General features: G+C 40.5%; 1 protein-coding gene across 3 annotated transcripts in view; it reads left to right on the plus strand.

The window, feature by feature from the left end:
* The first annotated feature begins 13 nt into the window (after positions 1 to 13).
* LYRM1 (LYR motif containing 1) overlaps positions 14 to 19,257 on the plus strand; it is a 33,588-nt gene continuing 14,344 nt past the window's right edge. The window contains exons 1-2 of one of the 3 annotated variants that reach the window (XM_043456021.1): positions 155 to 318; positions 8,753 to 8,843. The gene's annotated coding sequence lies outside the window, so the exon portion shown is untranslated. Of the gene's footprint in view, positions 319 to 8,752; positions 8,844 to 19,257 lie in introns of all 3 variants that reach the window. The other 2 variants (XM_043456019.1, XM_043456020.1) reach the window with 2 other exon arrangements.

Here is a 19,257-nt window from a genome sequence, read left to right on the forward strand (position 1 = left end):
TTGTCGCTGGAATGGGGTGGCGAGAGGAAAACGAACGGGGGAAAAGGGAAATAAGGAAAGGATGAGCTTGGCTATCTTGTTGGGTATACGGCGGAGCGTGATCTAGAGTTTGAAGCTGAACGAAGGGTCGAGCCTACCCTCGACTTGGGACTAATGCTCCCACAGAGGTCCGTCCGGTGGTTTGGTCCGGTCTGGCCTACCAGACCTGCTAGAGAGCTCGGTCCGCCGCCGCTCAGCTGCGCTCCCGGCGCCGACTCCTCCCAGCCTGCCGGAGGCTGCGGTGCTTCTGTGGGTGGGGGAAGGCTGGACTGACGCAGAGTGAGTGTTGAGGATGGAGACGCCGACTCCTGGCGCGGGAAACTGGGGGAAGGGGTGGACTCCTCAGGGGCAGGGATGGGGTGGGGGTGGGGGGTACGACGTTGCTAGGAGACGAGCCTGTGTGACCCCAGCCTCGCGAGGGCTGCTTCTTGTCACCCCGCTCGCCTCAGGAACCTGCTGAGGGAAGCCGCTTGAGGGCCAGGAAGGGGAGGCCTGGTTTGGGAACCCTGAAATGCCGATTTGGGGCCCATCTCTGAATGCTTTGAATTCCCCCAATGTATTGGTGAATGGGAGATTAATAGGGGCAAATCCGGAGGCGAGGCGTCTAGCCGAGGAAGGTTGACACAAGTACCCTGCACGATACTGAGATTTTCTAAGATAATGAGAACTAGCTTCTTAAATCCTTTGGTCCACAAAAGACATTGCTACGTGATTTTTTCGAGTCCGGGAGTAACTTAAAAAGTAAAGCAATAGGGTAGATATCAGCAAGAAATGTCCCAAAGGAAGTAATATCTGGTGAAGTGGTAGAAGATGAGGGGGAAATGAAAGTCGCTCAGTCGCGTCCGACTCTTTCAGACCCCATGGAGTCGGTAGCCGTTCCCTTCGCCAGGGGCTCTTCCCAACCCAGGGATCGAACTCAGGTCTCCTGCATTGCAGGCAGATTCTTTACCAGCTGAGCCACAAGGGAAGCCCAGAAGATGAGTGGAGTGCCACTCTAAATCGAATAGGGCTGTTCAAAGGAGGCCGGGTTTGCAAAAGTCCCAGAAAAGAGGGAAGATAGGGAATAAGTTTTCTAGGTGGAGAAAAGAACCAACGGGAAAGAAACGGCGAGAAGGTCAGGTGCTTGGATCAGAAAGGGAAAAACAAGAGCCAGAGCGGTCTGTGATGGAGAAGTGGCATGACCTGATCAAGCATAGCTTAGCCCAAGGTGAGAGCTTGACTGTTGGGTTACGGAGGGTTTAAGGAGTGGCAGATCTCATTTACTGTTTTAGAAAATCATTCTTGGCTCCTGGATAGAGAAAGATACACGTGGTCAGACCTGTTTGGCAGCTGTTGCAGTAGGCTGAAGGAGAGGTGACAGTGAAATGAAAGAATTAAATTCAGAATGTATTCTGAAACTAGAACTTGCAGAACTTGTTGCCAAATTGGATGTGAAGTATATGTGAAAGGATGGAACCAAGGATGACTCCTCAGAGAAAATAGTTTGAAAGGCACTCTCTTCTTTTAAACATACTAGTTTTGATAAGTTTGTTAACTGTCCAGGTATAGACTTTGAGAAGTTAAATATGAAAATCAAGGGAAAGCTCAAGAGAGATAATAAATGTAGCGGTTTATTCCTAAATCACCTAAGAAGAGAGTGCAGATAGAGAGGACGTTCTCTTGGAAGCCCTATTTTTCTTTGTTAATCAAGGAATAAAAAGTAACTTTGAGAATGCAGGTGAAGTTTTGAAATTGGGCAATTTTGGCTTAGCTATTGTGCTGTTAAATATTTATGTATTAAAACATAGTCTTGGTGGGGTGGGGAAGAGGAAGGCCACTAAAATCCTTGGGGCTCTTTACATTTAGAGATGATCCAGAGAAGGAAAAGCCAGCAGAGGAGACTGTACATATAAAGCCTCAAAGATAAAAGGAGGCCCTGTAATATTCTTGAATAATGGGACCCACCCTCATAATCATTGAGACTCAGTCTGGAAGTTCTGGCTCAAATCTCTTTCTTCCTTTCTTCTGCCAGCTGTCAGTGCTTTTGGACTCCTGTTTAGGTGATTTGTGTTCACTGTAACAAACCTTACTTTGCTTATTGTTTATGGGTCTGACTATCCTGTGAACTATTTCTTCTTTGTGCCCTGTTGGCCTCTAGTTCAGAGCTTTGCCCATCGAGCCCAGTGTATAGGAACTCAGTGTCCTTAATGTATAAACCATGAATTTCAACACCTTCTGATGAAGGAGCATTTGTCCCTGATGTTGCTGCTGCCTCCATCACTAGATATGGTATGGTTGATTTCATAAAATGTAGAAAGAGTATCAAAAGAATAATCAGAAAGGGCTTCTCTGGCTGTCCAGCGTTTAAGACTCTGTGCTTCCACTGCAGGGATTGCTGGTTCGATCCCTGATTTGGGAACTAAAATGCCATATACCAAAAAAACAAGAGTCAGAAGGCTTGGATTTCAATCTTAGGTCACTACTGACCAGCAGAATGGCCCTGTTCTTTGAGTTTAAGGGGTTACAGACTGGCCTAGATTACAGATTACAAACTGCCTGAAAACATGGTTTGGCCCATAAATTGATCTAAATTATTTTTTTAAAATTTACTTGCCAAATTAAAAAATTCAATTTTCAGCTTCATTTGAAAAAGTGACAATCTGGCAACACCAGCCTGAGTTTCCTGCACAGCAACAGTCAGTTGGAGCCAGTGAGATTCTTTTCCCTTCCTCTACCTGCCTGACCCCTATGGACATTTGATTTGCAGTTCTTGGTTTAGAGCTCTGCTGTCTTGTCTGTAGGCACAAGCTACATGTACCTATTTCGATTTAGATGAAGTAAAATTAAAAATGCGGTTCCTCAGATGTACTCACCGTATTTCAGACACCCAGTGCCAGTGGCCACCCTGTTGGACAGCAAAGATAGAAAATATTTCCAACATTGGAGAAAATTCTGTTGGTCAGTGTTGGACTGGAGGAACTTAAAGATGCTCAGGTCTAATCATTCTGCACACTAAAGATGGATAGTGTGGATATCCATGGATAGTAAAGTCATTGCTCCTACTCTGAAGGAAATTTGTCTAGTAAGGAGCTCCTGTGCCTCTGCGGATGGGGAGAGCAGTTCATTAAATAGTTGGCGGGTACTTGGAAACTGTCATGAAGGCGGAGACCCCCTCTGCAGAGTAAGGGCTATATATCAGGTGGTTGGATCAGGGGTCAGGTGTATCTAAGAGCCCTTTTGTCTGCTTCTTAATCCAATTCCTTAGGACATTATCACAAAGAAGGGGTTTGAATGTCTTAAATGTTTCGTGTTCTCTGACTTACCTAGTTCCTTTGAAGGGTTCAAATCTTGGATAGTTAGTTATGAATGAATGACTGGGGTTGATCTTTAGCATTGACCAAGTTCCCTGATGGCTCAGGTGGTAAGGAATCTGCCTGAAATACAAGAAACTTGGGTTCAGTCCCGGGGTCAGGGAGATCCCCTGGAGGAGGGAATGGCTACTCACTCTAGTATTTTTGCCTGGAGAATTCCATGGACAGAGGAGCCTGGCAGTTGCAAAGAGTCAGACACGGCAGCAAATAACTCAACGCCTAGGGCCCGCACGTACAACACACTTCCACACACACCTCCTACTTCTGGTAACTTGTTCTCATTTCCCTGATTGACCTTGTCTTTGTCTCTTAAAATATGATGATAAGAAAGCAGTTACTTCCACTTCTTTTTAATTGAGAAACTGAAACTTGGTGTCCATTTAGAGTTTCTATCCCTGAGGGGGCAAATAGCTGAACATCTCAATGGTTACTATAGCCTGATTGGAGTTCCCCTTACAAGTATAATCCTGTGTGTGCTCCTGTGCATTCTGTATTTAGAATGAATATATGTGCTTTATATGATCTTGTTTGGGATAGTTTAAAAACCTTCCAGACATAAATATTTTTAGTTTTTCCTTGTGTTCTAAAGATTTCCTGTGTTATAGAGCCTAACTTAATTTCTCTTCCTTTAGGTAAGATAAAATATAATCCATCCTCTCCCCCATGACCCTTAACTCTGACATACCATATTGTCAATTTCTTGTAAAAAGGTGCTGTTTCAGAGAATAGCTGTAGTATGATTAAGTACACCACACAGGCATATCCTGAGATATGCAAAACAGTGTGTGGCATTACACTTCCCTGCTTGGATACTAGTAACCAAAAACTGAATCCCAGTCAGGAAATAAGTCCATGGCATATGTGTGGGGCAATGAGATGAGGCCCATAGTTTATCTTGAAAGTTATTGTGTTTAGATAAGATGATACTGTATAGGATATCAGAAAGTAGGGAAGGATAACAGATCTAGGAGAAAAGTGCACTGAAGGGTAAGCAAGGAGTAAGAGATAAAGGAAGAAAAATAGGAAGGGAAGCTTGGACATGCTCTTGATATTGGCACCTGCATTGTATTTCCAGTAAGCAGTATGTGCTGTGGTCTGAAGATAAGCAATGCCTCCAGCAGGGTTGGTTAGTCATACTGAAGAACAATAGCTTTTTACTGTACATGGATTATTAATAATCAGAGGGAAACAGCTTTAGGAAAATCCATTACTACCACAAAGCAATAAATTCACCAACAGACAACACATTTCTTTTCCCTCCTCTGCAGACAAAGTTTAGCATAGATAAAAGAGGCCTCACTGTTCCTCCTTTATTTCCTATTTCAGGTAACATTTTGCCTTTGTTAATTCCCAATGCTAAGTAATTTACGTGGATAATTATGAACAGTCCTTACAGCAACTCTTTGAAGAAGGTTCTGTTGTTACCCCATTTTGAGAAATTGAGGCTCTGGAAGATTAATATCTTGCCTGATGTGGTGAAGTCAGTATTCAAACTCCAATTAGTTCATTATTTGTATTATATCTCTCTTCTTTACATGTGTGGAAAATTTTTGAATGCCTGAAATCAAGGTAGTCATTCTCTATTCTGCTATCCTGGGCAAGAAAATCTGATTGCTTTGACATTGTAAGAACACTTCAATTCCCTGCAAGTTGTCCAGATGACTAAAGCTTTATATTATAATCTGGGGAGTTGGTTTTGAGCCCTGATCATTTGCGTGCCATGGACCTTATTCCCCCAAAGGATTGTTTTTATGAAAAAAAAAAAAAAAAAAGTACCAGAACCTCATTTTTCTATGTGTTTGTTTCTGTCAACTACAAATACATTCACAACCTGAAAGTAGAATGTTTTACTTGGAAATGTTAGGACTCCAAGCCCGGGAGACAGAATTTCAGGTAGCCCCAAGAAACTGCTCTGAGGAAGCAGAAGAGAGAGTCAGGCTATATACAAGCTTGCAACAAAGCTGGCAGGCAGACTGAACATCAATTATTGTTAAGTAAGGAAAACCAGATACTGAGTTAAAGGAATTTAGCATTCTTCTACATATGGGAAGATGCAAGAATCTGAGATTACTGAAGTCATTTCTTCATATGCATCTCAGCTATCTGGGGCCAGCATCCTGCTTTTCTTTTCTTTTTTCTCACTCTTCCCTCCTCCCTCTACCCCCCCACCCCACAGCTCCTCAGCAATCACCATGGGGAGTTGGGGGGCATGTGATCTACTAGATCACAGGCATTGTGTCCCTTTTTGGAAACCCTCAGTCACATTTGGAGGCCTGAAATCGCTGATGGCTTTTACATCCTTGTTTATTGATATGGCAGGAAATATTCAGTTTCATAGTTCTAAGCTTCATGGAAACATAGTATATCATTTTAGTCCTATAGACAAACCCTAAGTGGCCTTAAAAGAACTTAAGAGTGAGGGTTAGGTAATAGCTCTGTAGACTGCTCTAGATGGAAGTAATAAGACTGCTTTCCCAAATAACACTTAAATCTTCAGTTCTTCATCCTGATACCCACAGTGCCACTCTTGAAAACATCATTGTGAGGGTTAATTAGTATTTTTAAATGTGTTAGGGTCTTCTGTTGTGAAACCTGGCCCAAATACCAGTGCATATATCTCAGGATGAGAATGAAAATTACTGGTGATTATTTTGTGTGGGTAATTTTTTTTCTTCTAACAAAAGTATTTTAAGCTCCAACTCTGCCAGGCATGGGAGTATAATGGGTAAGACAAGGTCCTAACCTTATTCTCTCTCCCCCTCCCAAAACACAGTGAAGGAAGAAATGCAGGTCAAACAGAAAATTACAATAGAGTAGGAAGAACCTAGTGTGAAGACGTTGGCCTAGTGTGAAGAAGACAGCCTGTTAAAAGTGATGAAAGCCAAAGGCTGAGAATCAGCAGTTAAGCAAAAAATAAAAGAATATTTCGGTTGTATGAGTTGGAATGTTCCATTTGGCAAAAAGGAGGAGTCCCAGGTCTAAGGAGATAAGGCAGCAGGACACAGGATAGGTAACAATTGGTGTATGGTGAACATAAAAATGGATTTCTCTGGGTGAGTTTCACTATCACCCTCCCCCCCACACAAATCATAAAGTAGTTGGGAGAGAAATTTGGCTACATTATATTCATTGGTTATGATTTTTAAAATTTTATACATAGGGACAGATCTTGAAAGAATAGATGGAAAGAGTCTCCTTCCATCTGGGGTTTGAAAGTCAGTTAACCCCGTTGCCTTTCTGTCCCTTGTTTGTACTGCAACACTTTTTCTTCAGTAGATGGCAAAGCCTCCTGGGAGTGCAACATTTGAAATTTTGACACTCCTGAGACCAGAGTCATTCTTCTATAAATTTCATCTGAGGAAAGGGAATTTTCATCTCTGATCTTAATTCTTCAATGTTCATGCGGTGATGTCTTTCCAAAGGTGAAAAAAAGTGTTCCAGGGGTGGGGAAAATGGTAAAGTGGATAAAGCCCATAGTCCTAGCAAATTTTCCCATGCGTGCATGCTTGCTAAGTGGCTTCAGTCATGTTCAACCCTTGGCCACCCTATGGACTGTAGCCTGCCAGGCTCCTCTGTCCATGAGATTCTCCAGGCAAGAATACTGGAGTGAGTTGTTACGCCCTCCTCCAGGGGATCTTCCCAACCCAGGGATTGAACCCGCATCTCTTCTGTCTCCTGCTTTGGCAGGCAGGTTCTTTAGCAGTAGCACCATCTGGGAAGACCAATCTTCCCATAGGCCTCCTGCAAAACTATATCTAGACATGCCAAGTGCTTAGCATGTATTTTCATTCTCAATAGCAAGTGGAAGAGTGAGTGGGTGGTGCTTTTTTTTTTTTTTTAAAGGAAATTGATCACTGCTCCTCTCAAGTCCCCATTACTGACTCCAAAATGAAAACAGGGGAAAAGTTGCAGCTAGAAAAATAACCATCTAGCTTTTTTGGCTCTTAATACCAGCTTTCCTGTCAATTAGGTAGCATTAGGCAAGACTCTTCACCATCTGCAAGGTTGGTAGAATCACAAATACTTATGGTATAGTTTGAAATACAGCATGTTTTTAAAAATGTAAATCAGGTCAGACCAGTATATTGTTACTTGCCTAAAACCTACCAGTGGCTTCTTTTGCTCTTAGACTACAAATCAAACTCCTTTCCAAGGCCTGCTTTCCCAACCTGTGTTGGATTCTGTACACCTATCGCCTCACTTCCCCCATAGACTCTCGATTGTGTTAACACAGAGATTGGTTCCCACTTCATAGCCTTTGTCCCTACTTTTCTTTCTTCCTGCATCTTCTTCCCCTGAACTCTTACCATTTATAGGTTCCTTAACACCATTCAAGACCCAACTCAAATATCACTGACTACCCAAAATAATCCCCACCTCTTCCCATCCATATCATATTATTGTTTCATTCTTTGAGAATATGTATCACCAAGAAAAATTGTTTTTCTTGTATATCATCTGCCTCTGCCACTTGGATATAAACTCTAGGTCAGGGACCGTGGCTGCTTGTTTATCACTGTATGCCTAGAACTGCATGTACCTGGCACATGGCACTGAATAAATGTTAGATGGTTGGATGGATAGATTCTTGGGAGGGAAGAGTAAGACCTGCAGGGTAGTAGCATTGTAATGAGTGCCGCCGGTATCTCTTCTGTGATGTCAGCTCCCTTTGAAGTGTCAGGAACAGTGTTGCTACCGGGAACAGAAGATTAAAGCAGTCCAGTCAAGTGCACGGCCTCCTCTAAACGTGCTGACGTGTAACATCATTCCTGAGGAAGGCCAGTTGCAGGGGAGGGGTGGATAACACATTTATAAGGTGGAGACCTTATAAAAGGGTAATTGCAATTCATATCTAGGTGCAAAAAGAATGGTTTTTTGCTCTTTGTAGGAAGGGAATAGAATTTAGTTCCCATTGTCACAACTGGCTAAGTTCTTTAAAGCAATCAGCAAACATTCAACTATATTTACTTAGATTGAGCAGCCTCTTTAGTGATTAAAAGTTGGTGCTCTGACTCCAGACTTTGATTTTGAATCCTGGCTCCACCTCTTCCTTTCCTTGTGTCTGTACTCAAGTTACTTAACCTCTTTTTGCATCAGGATCCTCTTTTATAAAATAGGATAATGTGTTTACCTTATAGAAGGGTGATGAGTATGGGAATTAATATATATGTATATAAAGTACCTAGAAAGCCTGGCACAGAGTAATTACAAAGTAAGTGTTTTTGTTGTTTAGTCGCTTAAGCCGTGTCTGATTCTTTGTGAAGCACGCCAGGCTTCTCTGTCCTTCACTATCTCCCAAAGTTTGCTCGAATTAATGTCTAATGAGTTAGTGATAGCTATTACTATTATTTTTATTCCTTTAGTGAGAAAAATGCAGTCCCTGCCCTCCAGAAGAAGGGAGAAAAGGAAGAAAAAGACACAGTGAAACTGGATGTGATAAAAGCAGAGAAAGAGGTGCTCCAAAAAAAGCTTGAGAGTAAACTAGTGTCTACAAGTTGGTATGGCCAGCCAAAACAGGCATCCTAAGTGAAAAGGTTAGCCAGAACAAACACCACAGTAGTGCCTTAGAGCTCCATTTCCCAAATTTGCTTTTTTGGGGGACTCCACATCATAATTTTTACTATTATATTCCTATATTTTAAACCTGCTTAAAAATTTCTGTAATATGTGTAAAGATAGAACTACAAAATAGAAATCACTTTAAGTCATGGGTTTCAGTTCAGTTCAGTTCATTTCAGTCAATCAGTCATGTCCAACTCTTTGCGACCACATGTACCGCAGCACGCCAGGCCTCCCTGTTGATCAGCAACTCCTGGAGTTTACTCAATCAAACTCATGTCCATTGAGTCGGTGATGCCATCCAACCATATCATCGTCTGTCGTCCCCTTCTCTTCCTGCCCTCAATATTTCCCAGCATCAGGGTCTTTTCAAATGAGTCAGCTCTTCGTATCAGGTGGCCCAGGTATTGGAGTTTCAGCTTCAACATCAGTCCCTCCAATGAACACTCAGGACTGACCTCCTTTAGGATGGACTGGTTGGATCTCCTTGCAGTCCAAGGGACTCTCAAGAGTCTTCTCCAACACCACAGTTCAAAAGCATCAATTCTTCGGTGCTCCGCTTTCTTTATAGTCAAACTCTCACATCCATACATGACTACTGGAAAAACCATAGCCTTGACTATACGGACCTTTGTTGGCAAAGTAATGTCTGTGCTTTTTAATATGCTGTCTAGGTTGGTCATAACTTTCCTTCCAAGGAATAAGCTTTTAATTTCATGGCTGCAGTCACCATCTGCAGTGATTTTGGAGCCCCCAAAAATAAAGTCAGCCACTGTTTCCAATGTTTCCCCATCTATTTACCATGAAGTGATGGGACCGGATGCCATGGTCTTAGTTTTCTGAATGTTGAGCTTTAAGCCAACTTTTTCACTCTCCTCTTTCACTTTCATCAAGAGGCTCTTTAGTTCTTCACTTTCAGCCATAAGGGTGGCATCATATGCATATCTGAGGTTATTAATATTTCTCCCAGAAATCTTGATTCCAGCTTGTGCTTCATCCAGCCCAGCGTTTCTCATGATATACTCTGCATATAAGTTAAATAAGCAGGGTGACAATACACAGCCTTGATGTACTCCTTTTCCTATTTGGAACCAGTCTGTTGTTCCATGTCCAGTTCTAACTGTTGCTTCCTTACCTGCATACAGATATCTGAAGAGGCAGGTCAGGTGGTCTGGTATTCTCATCTCTTTAAAAATTTTCCATGTTTGTTGTGATCCACACAGTCAAAGGCTTTGGCATACTCAATAAAGCAGAAATAGATGTTTTTGTGGAGCTCTCTTGCTTTTTTGATGATTGAGCGGATGTTGGCAATTTGATCTCTGGTTGGCAATTTGACCTCTGCCTTTTCTAAATCCAACTTGAACATCTGGAAGTTCATGGTTCACGTATTGCTGAAGCCTGGTTTGGAGAATTGTGAGCATTACTTTACTAGCATGTGAGATGAGTGCAATTGTGCTGTAGTTTGAGCATTCTTTGCCATTGCCTTTCTTTGGGATTGGAATGAAAACTGACTTTCTAGTCCTTTGGCCACTGCTGAGTTTTCCAAATTTGCTGGCATATTGAGTTCAGCACTTTCACACCATCATTTTTTAGGATTTGAAATAGCTCAACTGGTATTCCATCACCTCCACTACCTTTGTTTGTAGTGATGCTTCCTAAGGCCCATTTGACTTCACATTCCAGGATGTTTGGCTCTAGGTGAGTGATCACACCATCATGATTATCTGGGTCATGGGTTTGGTGGGCTATTAAAACACATTAAGAGAATCACAGTAAGAAAATAAATATTCTATTATACATCAAAAATTGCCTCATCAACCAGTCTTTGGGACACTTGCTTTAGGGGAAAGTTCTGACTATGTCCTGAGGCCAAAATGTACTAGCAGGGACATTTATCAGCCTTTTCTTAATAGTACAGGCTGCACATGGTAGGTGCTTGATAACAAGTTTTATCCTGGCACTGTGTTTATACATGAATTATGACTTGAAGAAAAGAGCCCAATTTCCAGTCACAGTTCCTCCCAGGCACACTTCCTATCTCTTATCTTCCCTCATTCTGGGATTTGAGGGTTAAGGAAATGAAAAGCAGAATTTGAGGAACTGTTAGTCTCAGGATAAAAGTTACGAAACTTTAAAAAGTTCTAAATATAAGAATTGATTTCACAGGCAGTTGTGACTGCAGTTCAGTTGTGGTCCTCTAAACAATATTCCTTATATCGCGCATGGGAGAATCCCAGCAGACTGCTGCATCAGATCAACCTCTGATACTAGTGAAGAAGGATAAGGGCTGACTCAGCCCTGCATCAATAGTGAGAGATAATTGATAATTAGAGGAGTAAATGTTGGTTTCAAGCCATTAAATCCAAAAGGAGGAAAACTCTTAGGGAAAAGGCACTTTTCCTAAATACGTTGCTTCCTAGGAAGAGAAATATAAACCAAAAGGAAAATAGCTTTAAAATTTTTTTTTTTTTTTTTTTTTACTTACGTGGCTGATTTTGTTTCTAGAATCACAAACTTTGTAACACCCACTTGTTAATAGTACGTAATACAGCTTAGGCTGTCTGTGGCAATCTTTTAGACTTGAGTTTTCTAGGTCACCTAGTGTTGGAAAGGGAGACATCACTTATTTCCCTTTCGGGATTAGGTTTTTTTGCAGCATGTGAGCCTCTCTTGTAGAGTACAGGCTCTAGAGCACAAGGGCTCAGCAGTTGCCTCAAGGCATGTGGGATTTTAGTTCCCTGACCAGGGATCAAACCAGCTTCCCCTGCATTGGGAGGCAGATTCTCAATCACTGTATCACCAGGGAAGTACCAGGATTAGTTTTCAAAACACTTAAACATTAAAGTGTTTTGAAAATGGTCCTATTAAATACGAGTTGTTAGTTCTGCTGGTTACCTCAAGTATTGTAATGGCAAAGCTTGTGTATCAGATATATATAGTATGATCAGTTAAAGTGTGAAGCTGTGGTTCTTAGAGTAGTAGAAAGAAAGAAATGAAAGTCAGACTTTGGAGAAGGTTGCTGCTGTTTTAATATGCCAGATCGCCTTCACCTTCCTCTTTTGGTATTGTGTGGTCAAGGAAGTTTAATCTGTTAATGACAGGGAAGTGAAGCAGTTGTGAATAGAAGTTTATTGCAGACTCTGCTCCTCACAGGAACTGACTCATGTATTTTCATATGAAACCATGGTGTTCTAGGGATAGCCAGAAACTCAGAAACCTGTTTCTTTACCAGGAAAAACATCATCAATTCTATGAGTTTTCATTATGATTAGCCATAATGCATGATGATCTCTCTTAATTTGTATGAATTCCTTTTAAGTATTTTTTCCTGTGAGGTGTAACGGACATTGGGCTTCCCGGGTAGCTCAGCTGGTAAAGAATCCGCCTGCGATGTGGGAGACCTGGGTTTGATCCCTGGGTTGGGAAGATCCCCAGGAGGAGGGCATGGCAACGCACTCCAGTATTCTTCTTGCCCGGAGAATCCCCATGGACAGAGGAACCTGGCGGGTACAGTGCATGGGGTCCTAAAGAGGCGGACACAACTGAGCGACTAAGCATAGCACAGCATAGTCCATGTCAAAATGAATATCAGGTATAATGGATATAACTTTAGCCCTTTTAACTTTTGGATTTGGGTGAAGTAGTGATTTCTTAACCATTTTAAGAAATGGTTAAGCCATGGTTTATTCCTCATTGCTTAAGAAAGGTCATCAGTGTCAGGATAAGTAGGAGATACAGCCATACAGACATTCTCTCTCAGGTGAATTCCTTGAATTCCTTCAGAATTTCTAGATAACACAGCTCTTTCCAGCTCCCATCTGCTTTATTTAGCTGCCTAAATCCTCATAAGCTTAGGACCAACCTAAAGTGTGGAATCTCCATGTATTACCCCTCCAGCTTGGGTTGGAAATTGGTCTTGTTCTCAAAGGGCAATGAGCAGCATATTTCTCAACAGATGACCTGTTTGAGAAAAGTCCTAGACTCATAATGAGGTGTACCACTCCCTGGTCTTCCTACTCACTTGCCAAATCCTCATCTTCCCAGCCTGCTAATTTGTTTTAAAGGCAAATACAGTATTCATTCTCCAAATCTGACTAATCACAGTCCTCCAGTAGTGAGCTTTCTTTTCCTGTCTTCTTTGAATTTCTTTTTTAAATCATTTTTTAAATGAGGTATTGTTGATTTATATTAGTTTCTGATGTTCAACATAGTGATTCAAAATTATTATAGATTGTACTGTTTAAAATTGTTATGAAATATTTACTCTAACACCTGTGCTATATAATATATGCTGGTAGCTTATTGATTTTACACTTCGTATTTCATGCTTTTAATCCCGTACCTCTCTATTGCCCCACTGCCTCCCCACTGGTAACCAGTAGTTCATTCTCTGTATCTGTGAGTCTGTTTTGTTTAATTCATTCATTTCTTTTATTTTTTAGATTCCATATATAAGTGATAACATAGAGTATTTCTCTTTCTCTGTCTGATTTATCTCACTAAGCACAATACCTTCCAGGTCCATTCATGTTGTTGCAAATGGCAGAATTTCATTTTTTTTATGGCTGAGTAGTATTACATTGTGTATACATATTACATCTTCCTTATCCATTCATCTGTTGATAGACACTTAGGTTACTTCCCTATCTTGTCTTGTAAATACTGATGTTATGAATATTGGATGCACTTATCTTTTTGAACTAGTGTTTTTCCCAGATACATACCCAGAAGTAGAATTGCTGGATCCTAGGGCAAGAATACACAGAACTATACAGAAAAGATCTTTGTGACCCAGATAACCACGATGGTGTAATCACTCACCTAGAGTCAGACATCCTGGAGTCTGAAGTCAAGTGGGCCTTAGGAGACATCACTGCAAACAAAGGTAGTGGAGGTGATGGAATTTCAGTTGAGCTATTTCAAATCCTAAAAGATGATGCTGTGAAAGTGCTGCACTCAGTATGCCAGCAAATTTGGAAAACTCAGCAGTGGCCACAGGACTGGAAAAGGTCAGTTTTCATTCTAATCGCAAAGAAAGGCAATGGCAAAGAATGCTCAAACTACGGCACAATTGCACTTATCTCACACACTAGCAAAGTAATGCTCAAAATTCTCCAAGCCAGGCTTAAACAGTATGCACACTGTGAACTTCCAGATGTTCAAGCTGGATTTAGAAAAGGCAGAGGGACCAGAGATCAGATTGCCAACATCCATTAGATCATCAAAAAAGCAAAAAGCAAGAGACTTCCAGAAAAACATCTACTTCTGCTTTATTGACTACGCCAAAGCCTTTGTGTGGATCACAACAAACTGTGGAAAGTTCTGAAAGAGATGGGAATACCAGACCACCTTACCTGCCTCCCTAGAAACTGGTATGCAGGTCAAGAAGCAACATTTAGAACCAGACATAGAACAACAGATTGGTTCCTAATTGGGAAAAGAGTACATCGAGGCTGTATATTGTCACCCTGTTTATTTAACTTATATGCAGAGTATATCATGAGAAATGCCAGGCTGGATGAAGCACAAGCTGGAATCAAGATTGCTGGGAGAAATGTCAATAACCTCAGATACACAGATGACACCACCCTTATGGCAGAAAGCGAAGAGGAACTAAAGAGCGTCTTGATGAAGTGAAAGAGAAGAGTGAAAAACTTGGCTTAAAAGTCAACATTCAGAAAACTAATATCATGGCATCCAGTCTCATCACTTCTTGCAAATAAGTGGGGAAACAATGGAAACAGTGACAGATTTTATTTTGTTGGGCTCCAAAATCACTGCAGATGGTGACTGCAACCATGAAATTAAAAAACGCTTGCTCCTTGGAAGAAAAACTATGACCAACCTAGACAACAGCATTATTAAAAAGCAGAGACGTTACTTTGCCAACAAAAGTCCGTCTAGTCAAAGCTATGGTTTTTCTAGTAGTCATATATGGATGTGAGAGTTGGACTATAAAGAAAGCTGAGCACTGAAAAATTGATGCTTTTGAACTATAGTGTTGGAGAAGACTCCTGAGAGTCCCTTGGACTACAAAGAGATCCAACCAGTCAACCCTAAAGGAAATCAGTCCTGAATATTCATTGGAATATTGATACTGAAGCTGAAACTCTAATACTTTGGCCACCTGATATGAAGAACTGACTCATTGGAAAAGACCCTGAGGCTGGGAAAGATTGAAGGGAGGAGTAGAAGGGGACAACAGAGGATGAGATGGCTGAATGGCATCACTGACTCAATGGCATCACTGACTCAATGGACATGAGTTTGAGCAAGCTCCAGGAGATGGTGAAGGACAGGGAAGTCTGGCGTGCTGCAGTCCATGGGGTTGCAAAGAGTCGGACACAACTGTGTAACTGAACTGAACCGATGGTAGTTCCATTTTTAGCTTTCGAGGAACCTCCATACTATTTTCCATAGTGGCTACACCAGGTTAGATCCCCACCAACTGTTCCCTTTCCTCCATGTCCTCACCAATATTTATTATTTATGTTCCTTTTGATGATAGCCGTCTGACAGGTGTGAAGTAATATCTCATTATGGTTTTGATTTGCATATTTCTGATGATTAGGATAAGTGTTAATCACTCAGTCACATCTGACTCTTTGCAACCCTGTGGACTGTAGACTGCCAAGCTCATCTGTCCATGGAGTTCTCTAGGCAAGAATACTAGAGTGGGTACCCGTTTCCTTCTCCAGAGGATCTTCCTGACCCAGGGATCGAACCTGCGTTTCCTGCATTGCAGGCAGATTCTGTACCATGTGAGCTACCAGGGATTACTGATGATTACTGATGCTGAGTGTCTTTTCATGTGACAGTGGCCGTGTGTATGTCTTCATCAGAAAAACATCTAGTTAGGTCTTCTGCCCATTTTTTAATCAGGTTGTTTTTATTGATATTTAATTGTATGAACTCTCTATATATTTTTGGATATTAACCTCTTATCAGTCATAGTATTTACAAATATTTTCTCCCACTCAGTAGGTTTTTTCATTTTGTCAGTGGTTTCATTTGTTGTAAAAATGCTTTTAAGTTTAATTAGGCCCCATTTTGTTTAGTTTTGCTTTTGTTTCCTTTGTCTTAGAAGACAAGTCAAGCAAAATTGCGACAATTTATCTCAGAGTGTTCTATCTGTGTTTTCTAGGAGTATTATGGCTTTCAGTCTTTTAGTTCTTTAATCTGTTTTAAGTTTATCTTCATAAGTGATGTATGATACTGTTATGATAAGCATAACTTTATAGTATAGTCTGAAGTCAGGGAGTGTGTTACCGCCAGCTCTGTTCTTTCTGAAGATGTTTTGGCTATTCAGGGTCTTGTGTTTCTATACAAATTTTTAAATATTTGTCCTAGTTCTATGAACAATGCCATCAATATTTTGACAGGGATTGCATTGTATTTGTAGATTGCCTTAGGTAGTATGATAATTTTAGCAATATTAATTCTTCTAATCCAAGATATCTTCTACCTCATTAATAGGTTTATTTTGAGATATTTTATTTTTTTGACATGATGATGAATAGAATTATTTAATTGATTTCTCTGTCTGATAGTTTGTTGTTAGCAGAGACAAATGCAGCAAGTTTCTATATATTAATTTTGTATCCTGCAACTCTACTGAATTTATTGATAAGCTCTAGTAGTTTTCTGGTGGGATCTTTAGAATTTTTTATGTATGGTATCATGCCATACATAATACATCGCAGACAGTGACAGTTTTACTTCTTCCTTTAAAATTTGGATTCCTTTTATTTTTCTTCTCTGATTGCTGTGGCTAGGACTGCCAAAACTATGTTGAGAGCATGGGCATCCTTGTCTTGTTCCTCATCTTAGAGGCAGTGCTTTCAGCTTTTCACTATTGAATATGTTATTTTGTCATATATGGTGTTTATTATTTTGAAGGATATTTCCTCTGTGCCCACTTTCTGGGAAGTTTTTATCATAAGTGGATGTTGAATTTTGTCAAAAACTTTTTCTGCATCTATTGAGATGATCCTTTGGTTTTTAATTTTTCAATTTGTTAATGTAGGGTATCACATTGATTTGCAGATATTGATAAATCCCACTTGATCGTGGTGTATTACCCTTCTAGTGTATCATTGGATTTTGTTTGCTAATAATTTGTTGAGGATTTTTGCATCTATGTTCATCAGTGATGTAGGCCTGTAATTTTCTATTTTTGTTATGTCTTTGTTTGGTTTTGGATCAAGGTGATGCTAGGAGCCTCATAAAATGAGTTAGGAAGTGTTCCTTCCTCCAGAATTTTTTGGAATAGCTTGAGAAAGATAGGTGTTAACTCTTCTCTAAATGTTTGGTAGAATTCACCTGTGAAGCCCTCTGATCCTAGACTTTTGTTTATTGGGAATTTTAAAATTATGATTCAGTTTCATTACTGGTAATTGGACTGTTCATATTTTCTGGTTTTTTCCTGGTTCAGTCTTGGCATATTGTACATTTCTAGGATTTTGTCCATTTTTTTTCTGTTGTCCATTTTACTGGCATATAGTCATTCCTAGTAATCACTTATGATTCTTTGTATTTCTGTGCTGTTGACTGTAACTTTTCCTTTTTAATTTCTGATTTTATTGATTTGGGCCTTTTCTTTTTCTCTTCATGAGTCTGGCTAAAGATTTATCAATTTTGTTTTTCTTTAAAAAAAATCTGTTGGTTTCATTGGCTTTTCTATTTTTTTTTTTTTTAATTTCTGCTCACTTTTTTTTTCAGATTTATTTATTTATTTTTGGCCATGCTGGGTCTTTGTTGCTGCCCATGGGTTTTCTCTAGGTGTGGGAAGCAGGGACTACTCTCTAATCACTGTGCATGGGCTCTCTAGTTGCTGTGTGCAGGCTTCTCATTGTGGTGGCTTCTCTTGTTGCAGCGTATGGGCTCTAGGCACATGGGCTTCCGTAGTTGCAGCTCATAGGCTCAGTAGTTGGGACTCACAGGCTCTAGAGTGCTGACTCAGTAGTTGTGGCACATGAGCTTAGTTGCTACACTGCATGTGGGATCTCCTCGGAGCAGAGATCAAACCTGTGTCCCCTACATTGGCAGGCAGATTCTTAACCACTGAACCATCAGGGAAACTACCTGCTCTGATCTTTATTATCTCTTTCCTTCTACTAACTTTGGGGTTTGTTTGTTCTTTCTCTAATTCCTTGCTTTAGGTATAAGATTGAAAGTGAAAAGTGAAAGTGAAAGTGAAGTCGCTCAGTTGTGTCCAACTCTTTGCGACCCCCTGGACTGTAGCCCACCGGGCTTCTCCGTCCATGGGATTCTCCAGGCAAGAATACTGGAGTGGGTTGCCAGTTCCTTCTCCAGGGGATCTTCCCCGACCCAGGGATCGAACCCAGGTCTCCCGCATTGCAGGTAGATGCTTTAACCTCTGAGCCACCAGGGAAGCCCAGGTATAAGATTAGGTTGTTTGATGTTATTCTTGTTTCCTGAGGTAAGCTTGTATCACTATAAACTTCCCTCTTACAGCTGCTTTTGCCGCCTCCCATAGATTTTGGATCTTTGTGTATTTGTTTTCAGTTATCTCTGGGTATTAAAAAATTTTTTATTGTTGTTTCAGTTACTCATTGATTGTTTAGTAGCATATTATTGATATTCAGCCTCCACATATTTGTGTCTTTTGCAGCTTTTTGTTGTAGTTGATTTCTAGTCTCATAGCATTGTGATCAGAAAAGATGCTTGATATGATTTCACTTTTCTTAAGTTTACTGAGACTTGTTTTGTGGCCTAGCATGTGATCTATCCTGGAGAAAGTGCGCTTATAAAGAATGTACATCCTGCTGCTTTTGGAGAGAATGTTCTTTATAGATCTTTTAAGTCAATTTGGCCTAATGTGTCATTAAAGGCCAGTGTTTCCTTATTGATCTTCTGTCTGGATGATTTTTTCTGTTGATACAAATGAAGTGTTAAAGTTCCATAATATTGTTGTGTTGCTGTCAGTTTCTCCTTTTCTGTCTGTTATTATTTGCTTTATGTATGTAGATGCTCCTATGTTGGGTACATACATATTTACAATTTTTATACTTTCTTCTTGGATTGGTCCCTTGATCATTATGTAATGTCCTTCCCTGTCTCTTGTTACAGTCTTTGGTTTAAAGTCTGTTGTCTGATATACAGATTGATATCCCAGCTTCCTTCTGATTTCCTTTTGCATGGAATACCTATTTTCATCATTTCACTTTCAGTCTGTGTATGTATTTAGATCTGAAGTTAGTCATTTGTATGCAGCATATATGTGGGTTTTGGCTTTGTATCCTTTCAGCCTCTGTATGTCTCTTGATTGGTACATTTAGTCTATTTA

Source organism: Cervus canadensis, chromosome 32 (assembly GCF_019320065.1).
Source record: "Cervus canadensis isolate Bull #8, Minnesota chromosome 32, ASM1932006v1, whole genome shotgun sequence".
Lineage (NCBI taxonomy): Eukaryota > Metazoa > Chordata > Mammalia > Artiodactyla > Cervidae > Cervus > Cervus canadensis.